The following is a 7,750-nucleotide window of genomic DNA, read 5'->3' on the forward strand; positions in this document are numbered from 1 at the left end:
ATATGTTCGTAAGAGTTCGATTGAGAAAATAGCCAGATTTAATCATTTATGAGCTTAATTTTTTCCTGTTCATTGAATTATTTCAGTTCTACACCATCTCTTATAGTCTGAGTGAAATTTCATTTCAGATTAAAAATTGATTATTTGGGTCAATGCAAACGTATTGACTTGCATTGAATGGACAAAAAAACACACTAATATATTTTTCAGAAAAAGGAAAGTCATATGGGTTTGAAATAACATAATGAGGGTGAATAAACTATCACCATATTTTCAGAAATTTGGGGTGAACTATCCCTTAAAAAACATTGAGGATTACGAAGGCAGACACAGCTCTTCTAATCTAAAAGCGGATTGTTCTTGATTGTTGAAGATTTGAGTAAAAGCAATGAGTCTGGTGCTGAAGGTAATGTGACCCTGCATTCATACTGTAAATGTGTGACCCGTTCAGACTGACATCATTGAGCACTGCCGCTGAATTTCTCCATTCCAGCTGGCAGTCTTTTGGTTTAGGAAATGAAAAGAGATAACACTAGATGGAAGAGGCTGCCACAGACAGACAGTAGACTTCCCCTTCACTTATACTGAACTGCTTTCACCAGGCCTACCACAAAAAAAAGAAGAAAAAAAAAAGAAAGAAAACAATAAACAAAAAAAAAAACAAATGGCAATAATACACCCAAACAAATATTTCTCTATTATAAGAAAATATTCACATCTGATCTTGCAAGACACTGATTCACTCATAAAGAGGAAAATGAAAACTTGTCAAGCTTTTTTAAGAAGTCTCCTGCTGCAGGTTCGTTTACATAAATATGTAGTGTACTGTGTCTTTAAGGCATTATTGGGGTGGGTCTTAAACAGTTTGACACCTGGCTTGATGGACTTCCTGTCTTACTGCTCGTCGGAGAGGCTGCAGTGTCCGCTCTCTATCTGATGTCCAGCAGTGGCTTCAGTGACACCTGCATTGACGGGTCCGTCCCATCAACTTGCTGTTCGTTGATGGGCAGTCATGGCCGTTCCCCTCTGTAGGAGCCCAACGACTGACGGCAAAGTCTCTCATAGGCAAGACTCACAAGGCTGCAACAGGAAGGAAACAACAAAAAATGTTGATTACTGATGCAGCTTTTATCATTTAAATTGTCTATCATCAGATTTTAGTCTATTTCATTCACCTGGCTTAGTAGCAAATTAAAGTAAGAGCTTCCTCAGTCATGTCATTACAGTCTCGGTATTGACAGTGACAAAGAAGTGCAGTGTCAAGTGACACACAGAAGATCGTCCTGTCTGGAACATTAACCCAGACAACCTTCACCTGTAAAGAGCATACTTTACCATTACTAAACAACGACTACAAGCTAATGAGATTAGGGGTGAATTCATTCAAAAGTGCCCTACTCACTCCGAAGGACAGAGCTCTTGAAGTGAGTGCTCTGAAGAGTGCAGATTGAGTATTATTGTCTCATATGTTGCATTATGGTTGATTGGGGTTTTGTAAGATATCATGGTAAACCATGATATATATATTTTTTCAGAATCTTTGATGAATAGAAAGTTCAAAAGAACAGAACAGCATTTATTTAAACTAGAAATCTTTTGTAACAATTGTAAAAGTCAATTTTGATCAGTGCATCCTTGCTGAGGTTTTTATTTCTTTCAAAAAAATCATGTTGACCCCAAACTTTTGAATGGTAGTGTACATTACTGCCATTTTATTTTGAACCAGAATGTAATCTTCATAATATCAGAATAAAATTCATATAGCTGTTAGGACTGTTGTAAAAAACAAAAAAGAAAAGTTTTGTGTAAAATATATACTGTATGCATCTTTAATAGGAATATCTTTTCATTTGGCATGACATTTGGCATTTCAACAACAAAAAGTATGCAAATATGTACAGGATTATTAATAAATAGGTTAAATTGTCAGGTAATTTCTCAAATAAATGGGAAATTCATAATAGGGATGTGCGCTACGACTACTTTCATAGTCATTTAAACGGAAAGACTAGTCTACTAGTCTAAAAGTAGGAAACCCTCAGAAGACAGTCAAACATTGTGTGCGATCCATTTGAAATACTTAAACTATGAATAAAACGGACAAATATTTCCAGATACCTTATTATCTGAATCGTTCTTGCTTTCCGTCAAACGGTTAAACTTTGAGAGGCTGCTCACTGCAGAGCAAATGGGTGGAGCTTATGTCTAGCTCGCAAGACGTCCAGGGAGGAGGAACTGGAAGTCATTTGACTCTGCAGTGAGTACCACTTGTAAAATGTACAACACTAATGGTAACAAAAGAAGCAGACAGGCTGAATGAAAATGCAAATTCACTTTCTAACATTAGGTGGCGCTTTAGGACATGCAGAAATATACAGCTGTTACCATGGTTGCCCTGTAAACAAAGCAGCTGGCTTTTAGGCATTATACTAGGGTGACCATATATGCCCTTTTTCCCGGACACGTCCTGGCCAGGATTTCTATATTGCCTAAAATTTCCAGGTTTTGGCTTTGTTTGCGCTGCGTAGACCGATCGGTGTTATGACATCAAAGTACCTTGAGAGCTATCCACTTATTCTTCCTGTAAGAGTGGACGTGGCCATTTGTAATTTTTATGGGTCTGGCTTCGAGTCTCATCCATGTCCAGCTATTTTTAGCTGTACAAAACAGCTTGTTTTACTGCTTGATATTGCAAATTGGTATGTCTTACCTTATTATTTTAATGTATTATCTCAATTATGAACACACTGGTTTGTAGTGCAAACAGTTTTACTGTTTACTGCACATTGCCATACAGCGGCTAATGAACCGGAAGTCTCGCCCATAGGCTTACTTCCGTGTTGAAGAATAAGGTGGATAGAGAGTAGACGGCTCTTTATGCTTTCTGATCGGTCTGCGCAGCGCTGCTTCAAGTCGAACACACCTAATATGTATGCGTATCTGCAATGCTTTGACCGTTCTCTGTAGATCCCACCTTCTCACGTGACACGATTGGTCAATTATGTACAATGTCTGCATGTTATTGGTCAAACTACTTTTCGATCATTACCTTTAGCAAGTATGAAAACAGGAAAACCTGGATATTTTAGGCAATATAAAAATCCTGGCCAGGACATGTCCGGGAAAAACGCATGCATGCAAGGTCAGGTCTGAAGTGAAATTAAATTAATTTGTTTTCCTCTTTATTATTTTTTAAACTTAACATTAAAATGACTAAATTTTGATTCATATTTCCAATGTCTACTAGCAGCAGCAGTTACATTTAATCGGCTAGTCAACTAGTTTTGCACATCCCTAGTTCACAATTACTCAGGAGGATGCACTACTCAGGATCACATGATCATAAATGGTAAAATTACTTCTTCCATCACATGTACCCATCCCTGTCGTTAGCTCTAAGCCAGAAGTTCTCACTTCAGGGTTTTAAGCCCGATTTGCAAGTCAACGAGCTCGCCGACAAGTCAGGCTGTGATCGGGGGAAAATCAGCGGGTGGTCTTTATGTGTGAACTACTCAACAACGCATGAAAGAGGCTCGCTGATGCATCGCCGATGCCAAACAAATATCTAGCATGCTAAATATATAGACCTGTCAGCCGACTCGACATCACGTGGTGTCAGGTGTCGCAATGAGCTACAGCCAATGAGACCAAGGCATGGGTTGAGGTCAGCGGAAGAAAAACAGCAGCAGCAACATGGATTTAAGAAAAGTTTGGACACAAGAAATGGAGAAAATTTTTTCAGAACAGATCATAGCACAAACAGCTTGCAGAGCTAATTTCTTCCCAACGTCCATTTTCAAATAAACAACTCCTGTTTCACTTGTTGTTTTGTGTCATTCCCGTTCAACTTCTTGCGTGTGTTTTCGTGACACAACATGGTTTGGGGTCCGGATAGAGTCATTGGGTGACAGAGTTGTTGTCAGCTCGTGTAGTGTGTGACCCCCTGTTGTGGATCATTTACGTAGTGTCACATAGTGTGATCACCACAACGACTTTAAGACAGACAGCAAGTCATATAGTCTGAACAGCACAACGATCTGCTGACATTTAAAGTCGTGTAGTGTGAACTTGGCTTTATGCCGAGTTCACACTGCACGATTTTCACACTCGTCGGATCGCCGTTGTTTTCACACTGCGTGACTATCTGAGGTAGCAGTCAGTCGCTGCTGTGTTCACATTGCACGATGGATCGGCGACAGGGGGTTTCACATTGCATGACTTCACAATAGGAAGAATCGCTGACAGCTCTGTCTGATCCGCAAACTACGTTTCACAACAAAACACACGCGAGAAGTGATAAGGAAATAACTCGAGAACCCGCGTGCGTCAGTTCTCGAGCAAGACTAGAATTATTAAAAAATATATATATGGCCCGCAAATTATCTGTGAGCTGATTTCCAGCTACAAGGAGAAAAAGAAAAACAGATTATGCAGGAGGGAGATGCAGGGAACAGGGATTGGGTGTAGTGTGAACTCGGCATTAGCTAAAATCATCCATAGATCCACCCTTCAACACAAAAGCATACTAGTGCACACAAACATAAATAGAATGAGAAAAACCCTTTTGAGAATGAAAGGGTACCTCAAAAGGAGATGTTAGGCAGATTGACAGCCTCAGTCACCATTTACTTTCACTGCATGGAAAAAGCCTTCCAAACATCTCCTTTTGAGCTCCACAGAGGAAAGGAAACTTTCAGTTTTGGTTGAACTATCCCTTTAATTCATTTACAATGGCATGGTTTGAGGTCAGTGGAAGAATAGTCAATATGACAGTCAACACAATAGTCATTTTCCGTGCATTCCATAATGCCTAAAATGCCAGCTGCAGCAAGAACGATGGCCATTGGTTGACATGCTAGTGGCCAAGTCACGTACCAAAGTGGCAAGACGCTACATAGGCTGCTCATCTAAGTCTGAGAAGATGGCCAACAGAACAGATGAACAATCCAACCTCCAATGTAGACTGATTACACCAGGCAATGGACATTGTCAGGCCCTTTTGCAAAAATTTGTGGGAAAACATCCCACAAAAATATTAAGAAGCAAAACTGTTTGCATGACTGCTTCTTGAGCACCAAATCAGCATCTTGGAATGAGTTCTGAAGGATCATGTGACACTAAAGACTGGAATAATGACTACTGAAAATTCAGCTGTGCAATCACAGGAATAAATTACATTTTAATCAAATAAAAAACTAATAATACTTCACAATATTACTGTTTTTAAAGCAAAAGAACTGAAAATAATTGTCTATGTTCTATGCAGTTGTGTAGTTGAGTAGTGTGCAACAGCTTTATTTATTTTGGAGGACAGTCTTCAGCTAGCATGTTTAAGCTACTTGAAATACCTGTTTGTTTTTCTAATTCTTCTCTTACAGCTGTATTCCTAATAAACACTAAAGTAATAAATAAACACTGATAAACACTGGCACAGTGTTGGGCTGGCAAGCCATCAAATGTGTGAGATCTGTTTCTATGCTGAGAAGTCAAATGTATAAAAACAGCCAAGCATATGGTCAAATCAAACTGTAATATTTTGAGTTGATTCGTGCCACTGGAAACAAGCGTACCCCTCAGAGCCCCCAACTAGCATACACATTCTCCTTCTGACTCTCTCTTTGCTGCTCTCCTCTTATTCCTCTCTCCGCTACTAAACAACGTTCATATTTTCCTGGCACAGGAGAGGTCAAAACATGACTGAATAAGGAATTCTCCAGTAATTGAGTCCAATTTTCCTTTTTCTGAGACATTTCATTCCATAGCTAATTTTAGCGCTCCTGCACAGTCTTTTTTGTGTTGTGAACAGGGATCCAGCAACAACCACAAATCCCATGAACTCTGGTGAGGTTGAAGCAGCATTGCTCAGATTTACTGTACAGCTGGGATCAATGACTGCAATAAAAGTAAAGCTAAAAGAGAGAACAACATTTAGATTCAGAATAATAAAAACTAGTATTTTTTATAATACTTATATTTCATAAACACATCAGTCTTCTTTTCGTAACCAAAATGAAATAATTATACACTTCATAATTATTTACTAAATTTCACTGAATGAGTGGCATTCCAAGATTATTGATATACAGTCCAACAGTACTGGGACTTTTAATTGTTTGTATAACAGCCTGTGTTACAGGGGCGTATCTACCGGTGTGGCACGGGGTGGCATCTTCCACTCTTCCACCCCAGAATTATCACAGAATAAAATATAAATGTAAGCAGTTTTTCATGTGCTATTTTTCAGCCGTGGCGATGACAGAGTAACGCAAAATAATGGCAAAAACACGTCTTTTAATAAACTGTGCGATGGTTGCACGCGCACGCAGCGTGCCAAATCACGGAAACTAATAGCAGAGTTAAGGTAAGAATCTTGTCGTATTGCAGTTTTCTCGATTGTTAATATAACTGATTTTAGTTGGCACTTTTTTCCCCCCAAACCATTAATTCAGTTTTCAAAACAAAGACACATTTCTCAAAAAGTTTAACAATGAGTAAGTTAAACATTAGGTAGCAAAACCGATGACACACCAATCAGAATCTCTGCATCCTAACAACGGAGAGTAGAGAGCTGAGTCAATCATGATCTACAGGGGTTTTATACTTACACATACAGTATAATTACAGTACAGTAACGGTACATTAGATAATGGAAATTTCACTATTCTCTATGTACAGTAAACTGTAGCACATGTTGTACACCACAGTGTGTGACTGCCAAATTTGATTTGTAACCATTTTTTTATGTGTACTGCATTTTTGCAGAACTGAGAAATGACTGCCTAGAGATATAGCTAGTCTTGTGTCAGAGACCAAGAAACTGCTATAGTAAGCCTACTGTATACTGTAATGACATTTGGCCAAATGTGCAGAGGATGATAAATTTAAGTGTTTAAATTTTACTTTTATTTTTTACTGTACTGTATTGTGGTTCATACCAAGTTCATACAATTCTTCGGTATTTGAACTTTTCTAGTGCTTTTCATCTACTGCAAGATTACTTTACAGTAGTAAAATGAACAAATCTGCAAAACCATACACTAATTGTGGGCCTTTGACTCAGTTTTCAATTTCATAAAACTCTTTTTGCAAAACACAACACACAATTCTCTAACACAAAAATCTAACAGGAATTAATATTATGGCAAAGGTCTTGTTTAAAAAAACGTATGTAATACCTAATTTTAATAGAACTGGATGTCTTCTTTAGTGATACAAGCTCAGAAACATTTATAACCTGTTGAAGTTTTTTTTTATATTGTGTATTGACTTGGTGCCATGATATTGAAATGCTGTTTATTTTTCATTTTAAACAGTATAGGTGATTACTTAATGGTAATACAATATTTGTGAACACTGTCACACCATAAATCCCCAAAAACTATGCATGGGGGCTTGCTTTGGTGTTGCCACCCCTCATAGATCCCATGCCACCCCTTTGCCACTGTAAAAATTACTTTCTAGATCCGCCCCTGCTGTGTTAGCAGTGGGGAATCTTTCGTTAACACTTTCTGCAGATTTCATCATTACACCTGGCAACAAATGAATCATTCATGAACCGATTTGTTTAAAAACACTGATTCTTTCAAAAAGGAATTAAGTGACTCTCATCATGAGTAGGTCATTGAATCATTCCCTCAACCATGTTCAAAGATACAGATTCATTTAGGAACAAAACAAGTCTTTCTGTGTGAGTCATTTAATCATTTACTCAACTGATTTGTTCAAACACAAAGATTCATTCAGGAATGCC

General features: G+C 38.2%; 1 protein-coding gene across 3 annotated transcripts in view; it reads right to left on the minus strand.

Annotated features, from left to right (window-relative positions):
• Nucleotides 1-255: 255 nt before the first annotated feature.
• The window catches only part of LOC107700459 (potassium voltage-gated channel subfamily A member 1-like), a 64,295-nt gene continuing 56,800 nt past the window's right edge, over nt 256-7,750 (minus strand). For all 3 annotated transcript variants that reach the window (XR_001635549.1, XR_001635550.1, XM_016502111.1), the window contains exon 3: nt 256-1,080. The gene's annotated coding sequence lies outside the window, so the exon portion shown is untranslated. The remainder of the gene's footprint in view (nt 1,081-7,750) is intronic.

The sequence above is a fragment of the Sinocyclocheilus anshuiensis genome, unplaced genomic scaffold (assembly GCF_001515605.1).
Source record: "Sinocyclocheilus anshuiensis isolate Anshui unplaced genomic scaffold, SAMN03320099.WGS_v1.1 scaffold154, whole genome shotgun sequence".
Taxonomy (NCBI): domain Eukaryota; kingdom Metazoa; phylum Chordata; class Actinopteri; order Cypriniformes; family Cyprinidae; genus Sinocyclocheilus; species Sinocyclocheilus anshuiensis.